Source organism: Colossoma macropomum, unplaced genomic scaffold, assembly GCF_904425465.1.
Source record: "Colossoma macropomum unplaced genomic scaffold, Colossoma_macropomum, whole genome shotgun sequence".
Classification (NCBI taxonomy): Eukaryota; Metazoa; Chordata; class Actinopteri; order Characiformes; family Serrasalmidae; genus Colossoma; species Colossoma macropomum.
This window is the reverse complement of record NW_023494790.1, coordinates 23,027,425-23,053,057: the sequence shown is the minus strand read 5'-3', so window position 1 is coordinate 23,053,057 and position 25,633 is coordinate 23,027,425. Positions and strand designations below refer to the sequence as shown.

Here is a 25,633-nt window from a genome sequence, read left to right as displayed (position 1 = left end):
TAAGCCCCTGTGATCGCTCTGCCGTAGCAGCTCAGCCACGAGTGAGGACACACACACACAAACACACACACTACCAGCACAGAAGGAAGAAGGAGTATAAGAAGTGTGCTACACGCTCTCATTAAAATAAACTAACCAAACAAGCACCAACAGAACGCATCTTGCATCAAATGCTATCAGCTATGACAGTCTCTGGCACAGAATACTGATTACCATAGACAACAACAGATAAAGAGAGTATAGCTGCTTTCACAAAGCCAGGTTCCTTAAGGAAATGGATAATTTAAAGGAATACTTCAGTGTTTTTTTAACTTAATGTGTATCTGTGGCATACAGTCGATTACTATACTTTTTCTGGCACAAGAACAATAGACTTATTGACTTAAATGTTTATATAGAGGTCAATGGGCAGATGCTGAAGTAACTGCTCATCGGCTTTTGTCAGGAGTGTTTTTTTTTAGTTTGCGGATTTTCAGTACTTTTCCAGAGCATAAAGAATTGTGTTGAAATTAATGGCTCTAGTATCACCACAGGCAATAATTTTGATGCTTTGGAAAAGAACAGAAAACCCATATTTATAATATAAGGAAAGAAAAAAACATACTTATTATATAAATTAATGGGGAGGAGCTGAAGCAACTGCCCATGAACTTCTATTAAAAGTGTGTTACAAGTCAACAGGTTTTCTGTTCTTTGCCAGTACATCAAAATTGTTGTCTGTGGTAATCGTCCATATGATACACAGGCTACAGATAGAGATTAGACTGAAATATGCTAAAGAACTCCTGAACCCCTCAAAATCCCAGGCTTATTACAAACTAAGGCTTATTTTTTAGTGGCTACTGGGATGTCAGTGTAAACTGGTTGAGCTATTCTTAGGTTCCTGAAGTTTGTAATAAAACTTTGGGCCTGCCCACAGGCCCTGGCCATCTAAGGGGTTAAAACGAAAAGATGAGGATTGTCCAACAAGAATGTTCCTTAGCTCTTCTGCTATTGAACATGTTTCACTTTTGGCTTAAGTTATCTGACTAACTAAATCTTACTTTGTCAAACCTTCCCCTGTTGTACAAGGCAGTAAACAAGGAGGGGGAAAAGAGCAAAGGAAAGAAGATGAGGTGAGCTCCACCAGGTTGAGAGAAAGACAAAGGTGATCTATTAGCTCAGTTGACAGTGAAGTCAAATGACAGAAGAAGAAGAAAGAAGGCAGAGAGAAAGAAAAAGATATTGAAGGGATGAAAGGTGAGATGGAGTGGCTGCTCTGCTCCCCTGCAGTGTGAGGGTCCCGTGGGTGGCGGCCCCTCAGCGAGGGGGGCAGATGAACAGTCTAACGGCCAAATGCAACACCTGCCCGCTTGCCCTTGGTGAGGGCAGAATTACCCAGACAAATCTATTATTAACACTGTTTACTACTGCACACTTACAGTACACACAGCTTACACATACAAGCTGCACACTGACACACTGCACACACATGTAGAATACACTCACAGACAGGATGCGGCACATTACATACACGCAAAAGCAAAAGCAGTGGGTCTGCACACATACAGTACTGTGGAGAAGTCAGAGACCACTCTAGATTTTTTTTTATTTGAAAAGGCCATTCATATTGGTGTGATGGAAAACTACACAAAAGTTTCTACAACTAAATATAATATCAGATTTTTCAGTATACAGCGTATTTCCCCTTTGCCTTTATTATAGCCTTTTTATTATAGTTTTGCTTTCAGTTTTTCAAGTAAATCTGCAGGGCTATTTTTCCACACCTCCAAAGTTACAACTAATCTCCCCACAATATCTCCTGAAAATGCAATAACTTGTAGTTAATGGCTGCTTTGACTAGATATTAAATAAATGAATGGTGATCTCTGACTTTTGCACAATACTGTACGATAATACCAACAATAAACATGGCTTGCAATGGGTACAGACACATCCATACAGTTCACATTCACATGTGCATTTATATTCTGAACACACACACACACACACACACACACACACACACACACATACATATTCCGAACACAGTCCTGTGCTGTACAAACAAGAAGGACGGGTGGATCAAATGGATACTCTCAGGGGTAATGTAAGAAGGGGTGAAGAATGAAAAAAAGCATAATAAGCTGGGAGAGAAATGGAGTGTGAACAGACCTACAAAATGACTTTGTTTTAGATTTTTTTTTCCTTCTAACAATGAAATAAACCACAAATGCTAATGCTTAAATAAGTTAAATTAACATTTATGCAAATGTTCCAGATGCTGTGCAAATGTTTGTGCTTTATTAAGCTCAAAATTTAATCTAATTTAGCAATAAGGTGTTCATTATAAATGATTTACGCATGGTGTAGTGCAGTGTATGGAATAATTAAATCAGCCTCTTAAATGTAGAGAAACTTAGTCAGAGGAGGGATGGAAAGAGAGAGGAGAGAGAGAGAGAGAGCAGTGTTTCACTCACACTCACATGACTTGCATAATTTACATTTACAGGATTTACTGTATTTATACTTAATTTGACAGGATTTACTGTCTATTTATAATTACATTCACAGGATTTTCAGCATTTTTATGTTAAAAGTTACAAGATTTTCAGTATGTTTCTACTTAAATGTACAGGATGTAACAGTCTATTTGTAGGATTTATTTATTCTATTTACTTACATTTACAGGATAGAAGGCATCCTTGTACTTAAATTTACAGGATTTACAGTATATTTACACTTATATTGGCAGGATTTAGAGTATATTTATATTTTTTAAGCTGCAGGATTTAAAGTATTTTATACTTAAAGTTAAAGGAATCATAATCTTGTTATACTTAAATTTACAGGGTTTACAATGTATTTCTACTTTAAATGACTGAATTTATCGTCTTTTTATACTTAAAGATTTACAGTATCTTTACTTAAAATTACAGGATTAACAATCTATTTAAAGTTACAACATTTTAAAAGTTACAACATTTTATACTTCCAGTTACTGGATTAACAGTATCTTTATACATTCATAGGAGAAATAAACTACATGGCTAAACGTTTATGCACACTGGCTAGTCTACACTGTAAAAAATGACGTGGTGTAATCTGTAACCTGGCTGCCTTAAAATTTTGATTTTATTGAACTTATAATAAAAAATTATTGGAATATAAATCAAGGCCTTTTCTCCTTTTCATCTTACCATACAATGTTTAATAAATGTATACTTTTGAAGCAGCCAGGATACTTAGTCTTCTAAACAGCAAATCTTTTTTACAGTGTTGGTGTGTGTCTGCCTTGCCTTCTGTCATCGGAAGCAGCTTCGCTCCTGAACTAAGGTGAGGGAGTTTTTCATTTCCGAAACCGATAAAAGTTCATTAAAGCGGGGGTGAAGAGGAGGAGGAGGTTACGGGAGATGTTTGGAGGTGTGAAATTACCAAATGACTGCTCTCGCAAGATAAACAGTGTGCGAGGCCACCGCCAAAGCCTCCAGCTGGAAACGGCGGCAGCTGGGGGAAGGAAAGAAGCAGGGAAGAGAAAAGGAAAAGCAGTGTAATTGCAGTGTTTGAAGGGAGGCTGGCCGTTGGAGACAGGGCCGGTGCAGACTCTCTGGGGATCAAAGCTGACGGGACACCTCGTCTCCTCACACACACACTCATACGCTCCCTCCCATTGTGGCAGCGGTAAGCCACCGCTCTGCGGGCGCAACACTGCTCGTAACACTGATCTGAGATCAGCCTCCAATCCCAAAGCAGACCTAACAGAGCATGATAAAAAAACCACACAGCTGGTCTGGGATCAGTATAAAGGGACTTTTGTCCCCACACCCTCTCATCTCCACTGCTCACAAGCCCAGCACCTCCACCACAGGCTCCACTACAGCCCACAGAGGCTTAAAATGACAGGCCTGCATCCTCCAACTGAGGTCCTTCCTCAAGCCTACAGCACGGGTGGAGTCCCACTGTTAGAGCAGGACCTTTCAAAACGCCCCAAATCACTCACCTTCACATTCTTAAAAATAAAACTTCCCAAATCGTTCTTGGCTTGGATGTACAGTTCTAGGAACAACCTTTAATTGCTATAAAAACCTTGCATAATGTGGAGATTCTTTAAACTGTAAAATGGTTCTTCACACTCAGATATCGCTTTAAAGAACCGTTTATTGAAAGGCTCTTTATGAAACTAAACATGGTTCATTTTGGTGATTCATGGGATTGCTCTGAGAACATGCAACTAACGTGCTACTTATAACTGAACATTCTGAAAATAAAGTGTTGAAGGTGAGCTAGACCAAATGCATGCAGTTCTAAATTTGCAAAAAATGTGAAATTTAAAAAGGAATCATCGAAAAAGTTTTGCACTGGAGCTATAGGGCTAATGTAGCTAACTAGCAGTGGAAGCTTATACCAATTAGTACTGTGCAAACTACATCTCTAAATTACTTGCTTCAAGTTAAGGCACCTCAAATAGACTTGTTTATGTGGTTTCTGACAATGTATAGCATTGTCTACATGTTATCTATTATTGATCTGTCACTGTTATCTATGAAAGTGAACAAAAGTATGAACAAAATTTAGTAATGGAGCTTGCACAATGCTAAATAAAGGAGAGTGTAAATTTCTATTACATGTTAGCTATTAGCCTTGTAGCTCCAGCGTAACAATATAGAAGAAGACTTTGCACCAAACATGTGTTGGCTGATCAACTGCATTTCTTTCAGTTATCAGTTTCAGTTATGGCATTTGGCAGACGCCTTTATCCAGAGCGACTTACAATTTGATCATTTTACACGGGTAGGCGAAGGTAGTGTTAGGAGTCTTGCCCAAGGACTCTTATTGGTATAGTGTAGGGTGCTTGCCCAGGCAGGAGACTGAACCCCAGTGTAGGGGTGTTACCCACTATACCAACCACATTTGTTTTAAGGGGGAAACTGTGTAAATGTCCCCCCCCAAAAAAAGAAGTTCGGCTGCTATTCAAGTTTGCAGAACAATAAAAAACATTACATTCACCTACATTGTGAGGTTGTAGATTGGAGCAAGGCACAGTTAGTTTCTGGTTTAAGAGAAACAAAATATAAAGGCTGCAAGTTAGTAGTCACGGTGCTGCATGTGTCTGTTGGGAGCGAACATGTAAAGCAGCAGCATCTGTGTGTCCCCCCTCCCCAATCCCTCTGTGTGTGTGTGTGTGGCTCTGCAGTCTGGCAGCCAGCGAGCAGCTCCGCGCCTGCCAACCTCGCTGCTCCCCAGCTCAGCTCTTCAGTAGCACACACACCGAGCACTCCCCTCTCTCTCTACAGCCCTCCGCCAAGTCCCCTTTAATGAAACGTTTCCTCTTGTTTGCTTTGCTTTATTGACTTTTTTTCTCTCTCTCTCTCTCTCTCTTATTTTTCCGTCTCCAGCATGCCGGTGGGCTGAGCGTCAGCTGTGATGCCTGAAATGATTTCCTGGGCCCATCCCACTCTGTTTCCCTGTGCCTTCCTCTGCCTCTAATAAACCCACCTGCAGAAATGAAATGCTGTTGATACTGGAACGGTGGGACAGGGGCTGGAAGAAGAAGGAGGAGGGAGCAAGAGAGGGATAGCAGGAGGTCTGGAGCTTTCTCCCCGCAAATGGAGAGAAGCTGCTGCCAATGCAAGCGAGCAGTAAGGCCAAACGAGCACATCCAGCATGGGGGATAGAGTGGTGTAGAACCAGGGGAAGACTACTACAGCACCACAGAGAAACAGGAACTACAAAGCAAAACAGAAGTTATGTGATTTGTAGAGGTAGGAAATCTCAGATAGACTTGCTTATGTGGTTTCTGAAACCGTAACACACTCTTATCTGTAAAAATGGACAAAAGCATGTTGCACAGCTAAACACGGGAGCAGCCATCGCCACGTTTTAAAAATAAAGGTGTCTTTTTGATTATTTGGAGTGGTGCCACAGGAGGAGGTCCCTCAGTTAATCTATGCATTATTTTTCTTTAGTAACGTTGAGGGAATATATGTTGCCAACTGGGATGTCATCTTCATCAGTAGCCGCCTTTGTGGAAAGATGTGAATTGTTTCCTAATTTACCACTTATTGCTCACTAGCAGCTCAACGCAGAGTTACATTGACTTTTTTTATTTGATTATATTAATTAAAAATGTCAAGTCAAATTCCATTCTGCTAGTGAAATGGTATCTGGAGGGCCCACAGAAAGAGCTTAAAGAATCATTTTTATAAATGAGATGTGTGTGTGTGAGGAACCTTTTAGAAGTCCACATAATGTAAAGTTTCTATACCAATTAAAGGTTATGCCTAGAACAGTACACATAAGCCAAGAACCATTTAGGAAACTTTATCTATAAGAATGTTGAAGCTGTTTGTATTTTTATCCAATTTTTTAGCTCATAGAGCCAGTTCAAATCTATAGAAGCAAACTTTGGACCAAACATATCTTGAATGATTGACCAGTGGGGTGGATCAATTATTGTTTTCTGAAGCCAATTTGATTTATAAATTTTGAATAGGATCAGACAATACTGATTCAATTGGCATGTTGGTGATGACGCAAAAAATTCAGCTTGAAGTAATGGACTGTAAACATTCATTTTAGTTAAGATCACAGTAACTACAGAAAAAATGAAAAATGCTTTATAGTTATAAGAGTTATAAGTCTGGTTCATTATGTCAGGGGGTTAAATTACTGTTGCAGAAATTCCTTCACTTTGGTTGTGATTTCTTTTGTCTTTTTAGTCTTTTCTGCAGCACTTCCAGCATCTCTAAATATCTACTACATCACTTGGTGGCCTACTGTCAAAATAGCCATATTAAATGTAGTTATATTAAAATTCTGCACTTAGATTTTTTTGCCACATGCCAGAATTTAGGTCACATGTTTTACATCACAGGTCAGGTCTCATTCATTGGCCACAGGGAAAGAGCATCAGCCATTGTCCAATCAAGGATTGATAATTATGAGCTGCAGTGCATCGATGCTTAAAAAGAAATGGAACCAAAAGACTAATTTATAGTGATGTTATAGAAGAACCACTATAGATTCCCTACAGTATCTTTTAATGGATGGTCCTTTAAAGAATTTTTGTAAATGAGATGTTTGAGTGTGAGAAACCACCCATAATGTTAAGATTCCAATTAAATGGCAATTCCACCAATTTTTCAAAATTTCTGCATAATTCAATCATTGAGATGTCAACAAAGTTTTCAGAGTGGTTTGATGAGAAATGCTCCTGAGAAACTTACTGCATCAGAATTGTTTGCAATGGTGGTTATAGGAACCAGACATCTGCAGCATTTAATAGGAGAGGTACATGCAGTGCTTTGAAAGGTAAAACAATACCCCAAGAAATTTGCCACAATTTTACCATTTTCAACACATAGAAACTCAGAACGTGTAGGTTCACTGCTGGTTTTGGATAGTAAATAAAATGGCGATGCAGACATCATGACCCCTGGTTCCTAACACCACTGTAGAGAAATTTGAGTTGATACATTTCTCTAAAATTAAGAACTTATCATCAAAACACTCTGAATAACTTCGTTTAGAGCTCAACGACTGAATTACACAGACCCTTTAAAGGTTTTTTTTTCCTGAAAATGTACATTCAAGTAAAGCACAGGTTAGGAACTTGCAATCTTAAGAGCATAGTTGTAGGACGCTGTATCCTGGGCCAGGTTGGGCCATGCTGAGGCTGTGCTGCCATCTCTCTGGAGAGTGTGATTATTTACACAGTGAGCACAGCAGAGCAGAGTGAATCTCGCACCGCCGCTGCTTAAGGAAATCGGGTCATGTGCATACTAATCGCTGCCATCCCTGGCTCAAAGCGACATTAATCCAATTAAGGAATTAAAAGAAGGAATCCTGGAGTGGGGAACCCCCGAGTGCTCGTGCCACACACACATACACACGCACTCACAGACAGACGTGCGTGTGTAATGGCCTGGTGTAAGTTCAGCAGTGTCATCAAAGGAGAATCCCGCGATGCTGTGTTTCAGCAGGAGTAGACTCGTGTACGGTAAGTGAATGTGTGTGCGTGCATGCAGCGACAGTAAGAGAGTGGGCAGCTGTCAGTGGGCTATGCTGGCTGATCTGTTTCGTGTCCACTGCGGTGGGTTTAAGGCCAACCTAACTGAGGCTGAAATTAAGTGCCATCCATCAGCATGTGGAGCGGTTTTGGCCTGTAATGACTGCATGTGTGTATATTAACACAGCTCTCTCTCTCTTTCTCTCTCTCCCTCTCTCTCTCTCTCTCTCTCTCTCTCTCTCTGTCAGAGGATGTTTATGTCTGCCAGTACTAAGTATGCAACTCCACATTGAGACAATGCAACTGCTTCTATAGACCACTGCTTAGGAGCAGTTTGCACTGAAAAAAGCTCTGTGTCAGGACTGATAATGTACAAGCTTAAAATATGGAAGGTTCTAGTCTAAAACATGTACACACAAGAATCTCAGAGCTGGAGCTTATCACACTGTAAAGTACAGAGAGATAACGGATGGGTATGGAACTCTTAAGAAAGGTATAGTTTTGAGAGTGTGTGCGTTCAATCTGAGTAAAAACAGATGGGTGGATGGATATATGGAGAGATAGTCATAGACTACACTTCATTTATTTCTTTTCATGTAAAAAAGTTGTAGACCATGAAAACCGTCACCATCAGATAAATAGCACTTTCATCTTTGAGAGAGAGGAGAAAATCAAGCTCCACTTTTGCTTCAGATCTAAAAAAAATCCACAGGTGTTTCTGTCCATCCTTCCACTGGGAGAAGACAACACATTGCTATGGGTCTGAAAGGATGTGTAGCTCTCAAGAAGCTGTTACTGAGAAAAAGAAATGGACAAAAAAGAAAATTTGCAGCTGGTGTTCTCAGAACTACAGACTATCCACACCAAAGCCCTGACCTCAATGTTATTGAATTGTTTGCGATTACTTGGATTGCAAGAAGCAAGTCTCAAGAAAATGCAACCAACTTCCAAGGCTGAACTTGTGTGGATAAGGCAAGTCACCTAAGAGAAATGGAAGCTGTAATGAAGTCAAAGAGTGGACACACTCAATTCTGAATTCATATTTTGATGTTCAGGCTTCTGTGTGATTCTCTGTTTCATATATATATATATATATATATATATATATATATATATATATATATATATTTATATATATATATAGATAGATAGATAGATAGATAGATAGATAGATATAGATGGATAGATAAATTGTTTATGCAGCTGGTTTTCATGCTTTCGCATAGCAGCAGTGTTCTAGCCTCTAAAACACATGCTACTCCAAAAGCAGAAAACCCCAATATTATTCCTCACCACAGCCATAATAAATAGCATTTGTGGGGAAGAGAGATCAGTTTAAAGAAACACAGCACTGACTTCTCTCACTTGCTGTTTGTTTTGTGTCTCTACTCCGTGACTCAAGTGAAAAAGACACATTTTGGATTTCACCGCACTGCCACTCTTTTTTTTCTCCTTCTTTTTTTTTTTTGCCAAATCACCTCCGTGTATGACTGTAAACCAACTTGGGAGGCTATTTAGGGTAATCCAAAGTAAAAGTGGCATTAGTCATTAATCATTTTGTTCTGTCAACACAGAAAATGGTGGGGAGAAAAAGGATTAACTTGAAATTGAAATAGCATGTGTAGCTCTGCACACTCCAGAAATACCATTGGACATAATGCCAAAATAAATGTATTACATGAAATTTCGAAAGGCTTTGGAATGGTACCACCTTCAAGAAAATTTGAGATTAACAAGAATACTGAGAACAAACTTCAGCCTCCAGCACACAACTGAGTTTTTTTTTAAACACTTGAAAGCTGTGAAAACACTTGAAAGGACTATCTGTGCTTTTCGCATGTTCTGCACTAGCATATCATTGCACCATTTGAAGCTAACCTTTACACAATGTAAACACTACGTGATGAATGGACCAATAGAAATGGGCCAAATTACTTGAAAGAAATCCTGCTACAGTGAAGTACATTAAAGTTAGGATTTTGTTATAGCAGTAATTATGTAATACTCTTTTGAATAACTGATGCATAACTAAGCGAATGAAAGGGATGATTTTGTTATGCTTCCCACTGTTACTGCACTTTTTGTATCTCTTTTGTGTGCATGTGAGTGTACATCACATGATCAACCATGACTGTAGACTCTAGAGAAAATCAGGTCTGTGGAGACTTGTAAAACTGAACTAAATAACTCATCCTCAAATACCCATATGGGATAATATGATGGAGGGAAAGAGAGAGCATCTGAGAGGAAGTTCCACAGAGGGGGCAATTCAGAGCAGTAAAAGACCAGAGAAAGAGCAAAGACCAGCAGGAGGAGGAGAAAAGACAAAAGAGGAGAGGAAAATGGCAAAGGGCGATAGTTCAAGTCCAGTCTGTAGCTCTGTTGTGTTTTTAATGGAGAGTCCCCTGGCTTTCTCCAATAAAACGGTGATGGTGGGAACAGCCTAACATGGTTTGTTGGACAATAAATGTGATTTTCTTGTCAATCCAATACCAAGGTGAATATTTTGAAGCCTTCTTTTGGACAATCCTTGTGATTTTCAAAGCGAAAACACATCAGAGATGGCAAAGCCTTTGCATTAGAATTAAATAAACTACCAAAGATCAGACTATTTAGTGGTATGAAATACCTCTAAATGATCTGCTACTATGGCAGAGTATTCACTATCGGTCACTGACTAACTGTGCCTGTGTGTATATTAGGAAACCTTTTTCTCTTTATTTAGACTGCCGGTTTAAAAACATCTGGCATTGAAATTTTCATGTCAGAACTGATTCTCATAAGAAATAATTGGGATAACTGGAAATAATTGGAAACATTGATACTTAAATATCAATCCACCCACTCCTAGTTTCAACTGGGCAACTACAACATATGTGCAGCAGGGAACCAGTGAAGAGCCCTAAATCATTTTGCTTCAAGTCTTTGTTAAGTAAACAAAGCCACTTTCATCACACTGTGTTCAATAAGTGTTTAAACTAAGTTAGAACAAATATGGTCATGCACATTTATACAGTTGTGTTTTTGAGTGAGAAACAAAGAGAGATACAAAGTGAGAGAGAGAAAACAATAAATTGATAGTGCAAGGAGAATAAGCAGACTAAACAATAGCAGTGATGAGCAGACACACGCACAGCTCCCCACTGACGCAGGCTGTTTTAAGTTTCCAGGCTTAAATGTTTGAATCAACCCCCCATGTGAGCGAGAAACTCTTTAGGCCTCATCAAGTCTCTCAAATCACTCTGTCCTGAGTGCAAACATGGCCAGTGGGAGTGGCCAAAGAAATGCCAGGCCAGACAGACAGGCTGCACAATACACACACACTGCTTTACGAGATCACACAAACCCGACTGTCTGGACTATCAGCGGGTTCACTGACAGGGCAGTGGTGTTTCACACATGCACACATCCATTCTCAGGATGCAAGAATGCCTTAAAACGATGGCACAGGCCAGCGAAGTGTCACTGCATAGAACGAAAGGCAGGAGAAAAAGGAGGTGTGTGGGTCTGAAGTATGGAGAAAAATAGATAGAAGATAGATAGAAGACATCACATTACTACCACTGATTATAATAATAATAATAACAATAATAACAAAAGGTATCAGCAGTAATCTAATTTGTATAGCACCTTTCTCTTAGGTCAATTTAAAGGAATAATTTGGTGAAAAGTCAAATTTATACAGTTTTTACCTCAGATGTAGTCAATTGCCAGAGATCAATTTTGAGTCCAAAGCATTAATAGCCTTGCCGCTTGGAGTCCAAGTGGCAAGGCTGTTGATGCTAACAAACAACAGACCCTAATAGTCACCCAAATAGCTTGAATAATTTCTATAAAATACATCAGTGAAACTTCTTTCAACCTGCTCAAACTGCATCCATGTCTCCATTAATGTTGCCCAGACTTGTTGATGTGGTTTGAGTTTTCACTAAGCTGTTTTTTTTTTTACACTGTTCACTAAGCAACCCTACACAGATTAACAGCAGGCAAATGTATATGCAATACATAGAAAACAAACCAACAAAAAAGCACAAAGCTGCTAAAAAAACAAATAAACAAAAAGAGCAATTGGTGTAAAAAACAAAAGGTACACGTTTTAAAGAAGTTTACTTAATATATAGTTAGTTTATCCAACTCATGGACACTTTACAGTTACAAATAAACATGCCAAAATGGCCCTTTTAAGAACCATCCACTGAAAGGTTCTTTGGGGAACAACTAGGTTCCTCTATGGCTACCCCAAAAGTACTATTTGCCACCTTTATTTTTAAGAGTGTCTTTTTGTAAAGCGCTGAAAAACTGTTTAATAAACTAATCTTCTTCATTATCATCATCATCAGCTTCAGCAGCTTCAGCATCAGTTACTCAGATGTCATGTCAGGTCATGAATCAGCTCTATGGTAGCCCTTATTATAGACACATTGTTCCTACAAAAATAGCCAACACTGCCATCGAGGATTCTCCACCGCAAATACTAGAAAACCAGCACAAGGAGCACATTCCAGTGTGTGTGTGTGTGTGTGTGTGTGTGTGTGAGAGACACTCCACACTAAACCCCGTCTGCATTCTCACATCAGAGTCTCTCCAGCCTGAGCGGCTGGCTCTGTTAGTTCACCAAACAGCCCTAATGTTGTTTCTTTTTTTTGACACTCCACCTTATTAAATCTCCTATCCTCCCTTTCCCACCTCCCGCAGCTTCTCTCTCCTGTTAAAAATGCTGCGCTAGTGGCTAGTGTGCCGCGCTCCAGTGCTCTCACTAAACTCACAACCACTCTCACACATGCGCTCGCAGACATATGGATGCTGTCAGCCCGGTGCAGCTAGGCTAATTACATGCAACAAGCAAAGCTGCCATTTGTTCCAAACAGGGAATGATTCAATTGTCTGCTACGAGCATTTGTTTCCATGTTAATCGGCTCGTTGTCACGAGAGCACTTTGGCTCAAGGGCGTCAACATCTTTCCATGGTTTCCCACTTCTTTTTTCCCCCTGTTTACTGTGTGATAATCCGGCAAAACAGTGGTGAAACCTGTGTAGGTGACCGGAAGCGGAATGGTGCCATTCTGCAGCAGTCTTACTAATAACCTTCATTAGGACACTCTCCAAAAAACAGGCATCAGCAAGCAGGCTAGTGGGAGCACATGGAGTCAAATCTTCCTGCCTCTTCTCTCACTCTTTCTTTTCTTCCTCTCTCTCTCCCCTTAGGGCTGAAGCCAGAGAAAAAAGGCCAAGGCATAACAAGTCTCAATGGGCCCAGGAAGCACCCAAATATACATTGGATAGTGTGATTGAATGAGTGTTTGTTTGACTTGACCAGAAAAGACCTACTGCTAGTGCTAACAACGGTGTCAAGACAAGTCCCAATACAGGAATGCTGATGGAAAGACCTGAACAAGCTTCTCCTTGCCTCTCTTTCTCTCTCTCTCTCTCTCTCTCTCTCTCTCTCTCTCTCTTTTCTCCCAACATTCGCCCGCTCTGCTCCGAGCTGCTTGTTTTGATTCCCATTCCATTTTCCGTTGGCACTGGACAGAGAAAATCATATTCCTGCTCCCACTGGGCTCATGCAGTTGCACTGATATGGAAAATTATTTCAGAGGCAGCCTGAACCATAAACGTTATTTTTGTTTTCGTTTTTCTCTCTCTTTCTCTCTCTCTCTCTTTCTCTCTCTCACCCTTCCTCTTTTTTTCACTCCCTCTCTCCAACTCTTTCACTCTCAGTGGGGAGGATTTATTCGAGGCCTTGAGAGAGCACTCCGTGTGGGAGATTTGGCCCGTCTGTCTGTTCCACGCGTAGCGAACGGTGAGAAACCCATTTAGCATGTACAATAGCTCTAACACACACCTGAATGACACATGCTGTACGCTTTCAATGCGGCCCAGTCTACCGCCGTTCTCCATTCACCATGTTCATAATGTACTGTTAGACTCACGGTGCTTCTCTTTGACAGATTATGTTTTATATCATCCAGAGTGAATAAGCAGAGCTGGAGAGTTTGACCCATTGTAAAGGGAGCACATACCGTGGTTTAGAGCAGCCCCACCGGGGAAAGGCCAGGCTCTGGCACTGGCCACTGGGCTCAGCCTGGTGAAGAAAGCTGCACTATTTCATGGCTGGAAATTCACAGAGCTTCCAGTGTGACTGGAAAACACGAGCAGTGAGAGCCACGTTCCTGTAATAGATGACTAATACACTGGTCCTGCTAATGCGAGACTGTATGTGTGTGTTGGCTAAGTATGGTTTTTGCTTTACCGCATTATGGGTGCTAGCCTTGCCCTTCCTACTTTTTCCATGCTCTTCCATCCTGTCCTCTGACAAATCCTCATGCATAAAAGCACAACGTGTGCATTTGAAAAATATACACATATGATATACACATATACACATATACATATGCACAGACATACAGTATGTATAGAATCAGCCTTTGTTAGTAACATAAAATACATGATGATACTAACATACTGGTATTGTGCAATCTAATCAGGTTTCAAATGAGTAGTAGGACAGCAGAAATCTGTTAATAAAAATTAAGAAATCATAGATGTGCCCAGAATGATGAACAGAGCTTAAAAAGCTGTGTAGCATCGAGAATTAAGTAATAATAAATGTTATATACAGAATTCATTGTCTTTTTAAAGTGGAGATCAAATTTCATGTCATGATAAATAATTCATACAATTATTTATCATTTTATCAATCTTGTGCACAGAATTCTTGAAATATCAAATACATTTCTTGGTGAATCATTTGTAATATTTAAATTTACAGTATTTAATTTTAATTATTGTGTATAAAGTAACAAAGAATAATAATTCCAAATTTTAGTGTATGTCCAAAACTATGCCCCTTTCACTATCACGGTCATAGTTATTTTGTAGTGGTGCCTGAAAGTGGAGAATAAAAAATATTCAGTGCCATCTTACAATCCCAAAATGCACTGCAGTGCCAGTTTAACTCCTTAAATGGTCAGGTCACACAGGCAGGCCCAAAGTTTTATTACATACTTCTATAACCTAAGAATAGCTTAACCAGTTTGCATTTAAGTCTGTAGTTACTGAATAATAAGCCTTAGTATGTAATAATCTGAAATATCAAGGGGTTATAATCCCATAATATGCACTGCCATACAGAATAAATTATATACCTTAGTGGAGATGGAATCTCATAATGCACTGTGTCATTTGGTTACAGTGTACTTGACATTTTGCGTGTTTATGTTACAGAATGTGACTAATGTTTCAGAATGATGAGCAAACTTGTGTAATATTTACTTGCCTCACAAATTCCATGCCTTATAATAGCATTTAAATCATCACTTTTGACAATATAACAAAACTTATCTTTAATGTACGTTAGTCAGATAAGATTTTATTCCAAGTAATTTTGGACAATGTCTATTGGTCCATTCTCCATGAAATATTCAAACAATGTAAGATTAGTTATAAAGTTTTGATGTGAAAGTGATGACATAGTACTTCTGATTTTCCAGTGTAGGAAACAGTGATTAGCAAAGCATTTCAAACACAGTAACAGACTTTGCCCCTCCATATCAAAAAGCTGTTAATGAGAACAGGTAAAGGGTCAGTGTAGCTGCTGAGTTTTGGGCTGGACCGAGGCCACAGTCTACTTTCACCACAATGCCACAGAGCCAGGGAGGACTACAGACAAGTATACACACAGACATACAGACATGAAAACACGCACAAATAGTGGCAGCAGCTGCACAGATTCACACAGAAAGAGGTCACTCTGCTCTTTTGCGCTTCCACTGACTCTAATTCTCTGTATCTCTACCCCATCTCTCTCTCTCTCAGATGTACACACTCACGTCTGGCACACAAGACTAAATTCTCCCCAAAGAACAACATGTTTCAAGAACAAGGACACACAGTGTCTGGGTGTAGAGAGGCAGAGAGAGATAGAGGGAGAGAGGGAGGTGAGGGATGAGAGAAAGTGGTAAAGGGAACAGAGATAAAGGCCTTGTATGTGTCTCTGTGTTGCAGCCTGAGAACTGTGTTTATCATTTACATACGCTGATCACTCTTTCTTTTGCTTATATTCCAGTTCCATCATTTCTGCTTCTCATCCAATCAACCACCGGCTTCTATCACTCATACTTATGTAAAGCATTTCAGTGTGGACACATTCTAACTATTAATATAATGTTTTAAGAGCACACTGTTGTTGTGGTAACAAAACTTGATATCACTGAAATTGTATATTTACAAAAGAATAAAAAAGAGTCTTTGGTCCACATAATTTTAGATCATTTCTGCTGGTATATTTATCACAAAATGCTCACACAATGTGAAGAGCAGCTAACATTTTCCAAGTGGGTAAGAAAATAAGAACAGGAAAAAATTGAGACTTGATGTTTTGAAGTGAAGACATTATATATATCATATTTCACTATTATGTGCTTTCATATTTCATAGTGTTTCAGGCAAAGATATTACCTATACTGGAACACCCAACACCCATGCTGAGGTGAGTCATAACATAAGCTGCTTTGCCTTAAAAACGATGGGCATCCCAGACAAAAAGCATGTACAAGCAAACCACAGACAGAAATATGGTGATCTGCAGAATGGATGCACATTTCAGTCAAAAGCTGTGGTCCGTGAGGCATATTCCATAAGTCCTTGAGCAGATGTGTGTTTCCCAGGCCTCCCCTGCTTGACCCTGAGCCACGTCATCACTCCAGTGGCCCGTCTGCGGATCTGCAGCCCCAGAGGCACCAGCAGAGAGCCCACACAGCACTGAGAAATCCCTCCTACTCCTGACTCACTCACAGGCCTCCAGAACCTTCCACAGATCCGCTAAGAGCAGACGTGGCTTGGACCACAGCAAGGTCAGGCAATGGTGAAAGAGTCCAGAAGCCCGGACTTGAAAGTGTGAAGTAACATCCAGGCGCCTACACAACTCATATAAAAGATGAACCAATGCATGATGTTTTTATTGTAAATAAAAATCATTGTACAAAATCCATAACTACACCTCACATTCTCTGTGTGAATTTATTATAATATCTATTACACAAACAAGTACACTTTACTTTGACCACTGCTTCTTTATGACTAGTTTCTTTCTGCACCAATTTAAATTGAGTGAATCAGGCTGCTCTCTCGAAATCTGTATAAGCAATGTAGACTACAGTGAGTGGTATGAAATAAAAGAAGCGCTGTAAAGTGATAATCAATTTCTGGTAAGTGGATGCCTATTAGAAATATGCCCTGTGGTCCTTGTCAACCATTGTCTCAAATAGATCTCCATATGGCAAAGGTTTTGGTCATTTCAGTGGTAAGAAGATGTCCAGTATGTATACAAATGTAGCCATTCATATACTTAACTTTGACCCAACTTCAAAGCATGTCTCAATCAGCTTGAACCAGACAGCAAACATGCGTCTGTCTTGTGTTGGTATCAAGGCCTGACACTCGCAGGCACTCAGATGCTCTTTTCCCCTCTCTCTCTTTCTGTGTGTGTGTGTGAGGAGAAGCAGAACAGACTGGAGCTGAGAGGCAGCCGTGGCTTGGCCCAGGCCTGTTTCAGCTCAGTGCTTAGACCCTGCGTAGAATCTCCCCAGGAGAGAAAGCACGCAGATTGAAAGCAGAGCAGTGGAGATAAGGCTGCAGAGCAGCCTGGCCCTGCCTAGGTCTCTCCGCCCGCACTCCAAGGCCTTCTTCTGGAGTGTATTGAATGTTTTATTCTGGGGGAGGTGAGGGAACAGCTTGGAAGGGGAGAAGAAAATAAGGGAGGGCTGAGAGGAGGGTAATAAAGATGACCTAGAAGCAGGATGATGAGTTAAAGATGACAAGGTTCAGGAGGGATGACTGGTATGTGTGTTGTTTTCAGGTTGAAAAAATGTCCTAACTTTGCAGGGAAAAAGAAAAACAGGGCTAAACAAAATGGTTCAGATGTCATTTAAGTGCCATTAATGAAAGTGAAATGTTTTATTTATTAAAATGGAAAGGGTAAAAACTTTTCTTTTTACCGAGGTAAGGTTTAGGGTTAAGTACAGGGTTAGTTCTGAAATATTACACAGAGATAGTTACATGTAGTACTATGCAAAAGTCAGAGACTAGCCTTCATCTATTTTATTTGTAGTCAAAATTCATTTTTCACCAACAAGAAAAAAAACAGAAAACATATGTTTAAAAGAAAATTTCACAAATGCCTCAGCAACGAACATAACAGCACTTTTCCAGCGTTTAATATGTCCATACGTCACCTTTATCACAGCTTTCATTTTTTTCCGAAGACTTGCTTGCTCACTTTTTCAAAGAAATCTGCAGGTGTATATTTTCACACCTCCAAAGTTCAGTCTTAGAGGTTGGTTGCATTTTTTGCTTCTCACTAAGTAATCCCAAACACTTTCAGATCACATGATGTTGAGGTCTAGACTCTGGGGTGGCCAGTACACTGTTCTCAGAACACCAGCAGCATCTTTTTTGTACTTTTGCCCTTTTGCCCTTTTCCCAGCAATAGGTACTTGACAGCTACACATTGTTTTAGGCCCATAGCCTTGAGTTGTTTTCTCACAGTGGAAGGATGGACAGAAACACCTGTGAATTTTTTCAGATTTGAAGCAAGAATGGAGCTTGATTTTCTCCTCTCTCGCAAAGATGAAAGCTTTGAGTGAAAAGTTTGGTGAAAGTTTGGTGGTCTATCAGGTATTGCACAGTGAGGAGTCCCATTTTCTCCTTCTTTATGCACTTGGATTATCATCTATGTAATGTCCTTAGAAATATCTCCTGAAAATGAATAACTTGTACTTCATGGCCATTTTGACTGGAAATTAAATATATGAAGGTTGTCTCTTTTGCACTGTACTGTAAATATAATACATGGGACACATTTATGACTTCACATCCTGACAGGGTATAAAAATAAGTGTATGTGGTCACAGAGAGGCTCCATCAGTTTTTAGTGGACTAATCACACTAGTCAGACAAATGCAGACAAAGAAGTTAATCTCTGCTTTGGGATAATAGAGATCAGACTGCAACTTTATCTTGCTTTCATCATTTTTAGCCTGCTTCGAGCTAACCCCCCTCCTTTATATTCTTAAAGTGGACCAGCCTGGTTATATGAGTCATTGACTAGACTCAACTAGGTGGAGATGGGCAGCGGGGAGCTGCTGGTAAAGGATTAACGGAGGCTCGTCTGACAGAGGCCGCTCTAACCTTGAGTTACGTCTCCCATCTCACAACTGCACTCATCCATGGCATGCAGTTCCGACGTCTGCGGGACATCTGGTGAAATAGTGCCGACTAGCCTGCACAGCTGGGGCGGGGAGGGGAGGGAAATTAAGGGGCGCTTCCTGCAATCTGTAGCAGCCCAGCAAAGGTCATCTTCACAGGGGAGCGCGCACAGACACACACGTCACCTGACCCCATGATGTCAATGGCCGTCGCACATAAAACCAATCCATACACCACTGATTGGGTCTAAAGTTAGTGGGTGATGAGGTCAAAATTAAAATAGGAGAGCTGAGAGTGGAGGGATACAGACTGTACTATACTGTCCAGCACAAGTCTGGGGACAGTTAGTTTTTGAAAAAGTTTTCAATACAATGAGCACGTTTTCTTTGTCACTTTGCAATAACTTGTCAATAATATACCATTTTAACACAGTAAAAATAACCAGATACCTTTAAAGGATTTTTTAAAATATATTCTCTACCATATCACTGTATCATACCACTGATTATCATGGAACATAATTTTGCTGCATTTCCCTGTATTTAGTAAACCTGTAGATTTGAAATTCACTGATAATAGAGGTCAGTGGGCATCTGCTTTATAAAACACCCACTGGCTTCTAATATTAGCCAGTTGTTTTTGTTAGTTGAGCATACAGCTACAGATACTGTTACAAATGTGGCAGATGAAAAACAGACAGAAAAGGCTGATATGAGCCTGAACATTATATGTATTTTCTCCATTTCATTTTTCAGTTTTGACATAATTTGAAAATGCCTGTTGGCCTTTACATGCTATGTAAATGTCATGATGAATGGACCAGAAGAAATGGCCCACAATTACTTGTAAAAAAGTCTGGTTAAATTGACTTACTTTGAAAGTATTTTATCCCCTTGTTGTGATGTCAGCATTCAAACTTTTCAGGTGTTTAAACCACATTTAGGCTAAAAGATTTTCAATATATGCTTTTCACTAGAGTTATTTAATCATCATCTACACTCTTACAAAAGATGGTTCTTCAAGAGTCGATTAGTGAAGATAATGGTATCCTATAATGGTATCCTATACAGAACCATGAACACTCAAAGAAAACTTTGCATGTTTTTTTTTTAATCATGAAAGGGATCTTCACATTGACAGAGAATGTGATAGTTCTATATAGAACATTTTTGAATAGGGTTCTATATAGCACCAAAAAGGGTTCTGCTACAGTTACCATGTCAAGCTTGTAATAATAGAAGAACCCTTTTTGGTGCTACACAGAACCCTATTTGAAAAAATTCTATATAGAACCATCTACAGCACGTTCTCCATGCTGTAGATGAAATCTGAAGAACTCTTTCACGGTGAAAAAAACCCTTTACTCATGCAAAGGGTTCTTTGAGTGTTCATGATTCTATATAGAACAATTTTCTTTACTAAAGAATACAATTTTCTTTACTAAAGAAACATTTTTAAGAATGTATCTAGTCTTCATCTCTTCATAGCAAAAAAAGACAATGCAGGAACACGAAGCTGAGTGTTGCAAAATAAACCCAAAGTATTAGCAGATTAACAGTTTAATGTTGAAAAATAGATGTATTTTTTCTCACTTAATTGAAAAGTACTCCAAGTAAAATGTAAAAAATAATAAGAAAAAAGTAGGCAAGCTGTTTCTAAATGTATATTTGGGCATTATATGTCTCTATAGAACGGATCTGGTGTAGAGTCACAGCACACTGCACAGATTCTCTCTCCATTGGGAGTTACTTGAATGGATTGTAACTGATGAATGTGCTCCTGTTACACAAACATACACACACACACGCCTTCCAGGCAGTCCTTGAGAGTTTAGACAGTAAGGGGAGCGGCACACGGACAAACACACACACACACAAGCCTGGGCCGATCTGGAATCAATATCGGCCTGTGTTCTATCGTCACATATACCAATTAACAGTGACACTGCAAGTGCTCTCCTTTTCTTACCCTCTCTCTCTCTTTCTCTCTCTCTCACACACACACACACACTACTCATTACCCACTCTAACTCATACTTATACTACACACTCAACCTGTACTGAATTATTGTACCCTTCTAGTTTTGCAAGATAAATGAATCAGGTCAAATAAATCAGTTGTTTTGTATAATGGTGAGAAACTAGAGCCATGTTTCAGTAAATACAATCGCAGAAAAAATCTCCCTAATCCCCTTAACAACATATAAAAAGCCCATGAACATAATAAATGTCGACATGTTGTGTTTTTGAAAGGTTTTTCTCACGTTACTGAGCCGAGTGACTGTGTGTGTGTGTGTGTGTGTGTGTGTGTGTGTGTGTGTGTCTGACAGCAGTGCTGAGGGGCTGCCGTGCTGCGTATAAGGGTGCTCAGATCAGCACCTTCCTCAAGCTCTACCTTTCAACAGCCTCCAAATACACCAGCTCCAACCACCCAGAGACTTGGCAACATACTGCACCAGAGACACCGAGCCAGAGAGAGAGGGAGAGACACAGAGAGAGAGAGACACACACAGAGAAAGAGACAGAGAGACAGAGAGAGAGAGAGAGAGACAAGGGGAAAGAGCGGAAGAGATTTTTTGGGAATGTGCAGAGAGTGGGTGTGTATGTATGAGTGAGTGTGTATGTAGAGTCAGAGCAGTCGCTCCTGTGAGATGTTTTGACACGAAGCAACAACACAAGTGACAAGGGCACTTAAACAAGGCGGGACTTTAATATCTCTCTCTCTCTCTTTCTCTCTCTCTCTCATACATAAACACATATATACATAAACTGTTTTAATGAATGAAAGAGCCAGACATTTTTAGCCTGTGTACTTGAAAAAAGCTGTTTATGATCTTGCTGAATGTTTTAAATATGTATCTATGCATAAAAGCTTACTGGATAAAAGATGTTGCAGGCATCATTTTTTTGTCTCTTGAGATCATCTTGAGTTCAGGTCCATTTTAGCTGCTCTTCCGCTAACTTCGTGCTTTATGTCTGAACCGAACACAACATTGATATCCCTATATTCCAGGATGACAATTGTAGGGTGTCTGCATGCGACTGGTTCAACAAACATGATGAAACACAGGGACACTTTGAACACCAATGTCACCACACCTCAATCCTAATTCTCAGTTTGCGAATTCGGGCCTTGCTTTCAACATGTGGTGGTGATATGAGCGAACTTGGGATGGTGTTCTGCTTGGAGCCAGAAGAACTGTGGTAGGACTGATAGGACTGAGGAACAGGAGGTGGGGTAGCAGTGGGGACTGCAAAAACTTTATCATGGGACATAGAAGGTAGAGTATTAGACTGGAAGGAGGAGGGGTTTCAGGCATGTTCCACCCCCTAGATTTCAGTTATTCCGTAACTCCATTTTGGAACAGCAGGTGAAATGCTGAAACAGGCATTTAAAAACTCTGAAATGCACACACAGTTTGTGGAAGAATGAGTTAGAATTAATGGGAAACATCTCAAGAGACCAGTGTAAACCTTACCTGACAAGAGTAATATTGTTATTAACGTAACCAAGTATTTGAAAAGAAATTATTAATCCACCAATCTTTTTGTCCGGTGAGCTTATATGTACAGTGGGCCCAAAAAGTACTTGGACATTTGTGCCATATTTAAAAATACATCAAAAATACAAAAGTTAATTGTGTTGGGAAAAAAAAAATTAAACCAAGGGCAATTTGTTTTAAAGCTGAGTTCATGATCTCATCAGTAAACACAAGCTCACCAACGCTGTTATAAGAAAAACAGCCCTGGTTTCCACCTCTGTGCTTTATAGTACTGTTAGTGCAGTCTGGTTGAAAATCTTTATCCACACAAAGTCTACCATCTGCCATCAGTCACTGGTTTGATGTTGTGCTAAAAGTGTTTTTCTCTGAAGCAAATGTCAATTTTTTAAACATTATATGAAGTAACTTTGAAGAACTTGGTTAAGTGGATGCCATTGTACAATAGAGCACATTGTAATGTAGTGTATACTATAAGTATAATGTAAGTAAGCACACTTACTTCAGTAAAAGGAATACTGCACTATCCTTTAATCTGTTTAATTACCATGAGTGCTTTGCTTGGCATCCTATTATTCCTGTCCTCACTATTCTGTTCACTGTGTTCTTTTGTTAAAAATAAAATAACTCATGTTTCCTGACAACTCCAGCTTTCATTCATTGTCCTCCATGGAAGCACTGTTTGGCTGAACGATGCTAAAAATGTTATGTGTCTTGAAGTATTGGGAGGTCAGATTTAAATGTATCTCTAACGTGGTGTTGAATGTGAATTCTTTTCCCCCATATTTGACTGGATATGCGGAAGGAAAACAACACACACCCCTTACACACTCCTGTCAGCATCAATATTATGTGTGAGCGCTGGGGTTGCAGGTAGAGCCTGGAGAAAAGAAGCACTGCGTATGTATGTGTGTGTGTGTGGGTGTGGGAGATGGAGAGTGCTGGTGCTGAGGAGACTATCAGACCCATGCAGGCTGTGTCTGTTCTGAGCCGGGTTGATTCTGGCCCAAGGCCTTACACACGCTGGTGCTGGTGTCATCTCTGATAGTGCATCTGCCTGTTTGAGCTCTGTGGGTGACTAAGCACACCCAGCCTTAATCCTACACACACAGACACAAACAGACACACACACACACACACACACAAAATCTATCTTTGTGGGATTTTTTGCTCATTCTGAAATTGATGCCTGTGACATGTTCCAAAAAAGTTGGGACAGGGCAAATTAAGACTAGGAACTTTATTCATATTAACGTATACAAGTGACGCAGTCATGTTTAAGTATAAAAGATGCATCTAAAAAAGGTCTGGATCTTTATGAGCAAGCATGAGTTGAGACATACCAGTTTAAGAACAATGTTCCTCAATGTGCAATTGCAGGATTTTAGGTATTTCACCCTGTACAGTACGTAATATTCTCAAAATATTCAGGAAATCCAGAGAAATCTCTGTGCTCTTTGCACCACTGAATACTCATGACCTTCAATCTTTCAGGCAGCACTGCATTAAAACCCAGCATGCTTTTTCAATGGATATCACTACATGGGGTCAGGAATACTGTTGTCAATCAACACTGTTTGTCGCTGCCTCTACACATGCAAGTTAAGACTGTACTACACACATTGGAAGCCATGTGTTAACAGCGTCCAAAAACGCTGTCTAGTTCTCTGGTCAACCTTTCATATTGTTTATAATGGAGGTCGTGTTCTCTGGGCCAAAGAAGAAAAGAAGAAAAGGACCATCTAGACTGTTACCAGTGTAAAGTCTGTCTTTGTATAAAGGTATATCAGTGCCCATGGCATTGGTAACTTACACATCTGTGAAGGTACCATGAATACTGAAATAAATACACACATATCGGAGAAACATGCCTTCTAGACAACTTTTTCAGGGACGTCCAAGCTTATTTCAACACGACAACACCCAGCATACACCTGGCATACAGCATAGCTGCATAATCAGAGAGTGTGGGTGCTAGACTGGCCTGTCTGCAGCCCAAACTTGTCTCAAACCGAAAACATGTGGTGAATTATGAAGTGCAAACATGACAATGAAGGTTGCCCAACTGAAGAATGGCAAAAGATTTGGCTTTTAAAATTGGTTAGATTGTTGTGTTTTGTGTCTTTATGTTAGCCCCCAGATTGTTGTTGAAAGGAAAAGTGATGTAACACAGTGGTAAACATGATCCTGTCCCTAACTGTTTCTAATGTGTCGCAGGCATCAATTTTGGAATGAGAGTATATTGACTAAAAAACAGTAAAGCTCATAAAACATTAAATATCAAGATTTTGTTCTGTTTTCAATTTTAGACAGGTCAAAATGATTTACCAATCATTGCATTTGTTTTTTTTTAAGATTTCACATTCTGCCAACATTTCTGGACTTGAGGTTTTTACATTGTTTGCTTATATAATGCAATTTTCTATTGGCCAAATCTGTAAACACCATTAAAATTATGTTTTCCCATCCTCTTGAGGACATTTGTTCCCCACAAAGCACTAAATACATGTCTACACACACACGCACACACACACACACACACACACACAGATATTCACACACAGACTCTTAATGATAAAGTGTGCTGTATAGACAGGCTCAGTATGTGAGAAAAAAGGTCTGATTTTCCTCATTAGTGTGGGTCACAGTGACTCTCTATCCTTCTCTCTCTCTCACACTCTCTCTCTTTCTCACATACACAGATATATATATATATATATATATATACACACACATACACACACAGAGGCTTCCTGTGTGTTCAGTGTTTACTCTGTGCTGACCGTGAGCTGCACTCTATTCGTTTTCTCTGATAAGAGTGCAGTTATGTCAACAGTGGACACTGCGCGGCCGCCAGCGAGCATGTTCGCCAGTATTTGCTCTACAATCTGTTTACAGTAAACACTTTGACCACATGTCTGAACCCCTCTCACACACACTCCC

The 25,633-nt window shown here is 39.8% G+C and overlaps 1 protein-coding gene across 1 annotated transcript in view; it reads right to left on the bottom strand.

Annotated features, from left to right (window-relative positions):
• Window positions 1-25,633, bottom strand: part of bahcc1b (BAH domain and coiled-coil containing 1b) — a 115,775-nt gene that overhangs the window by 52,795 nt on the left and 37,347 nt on the right.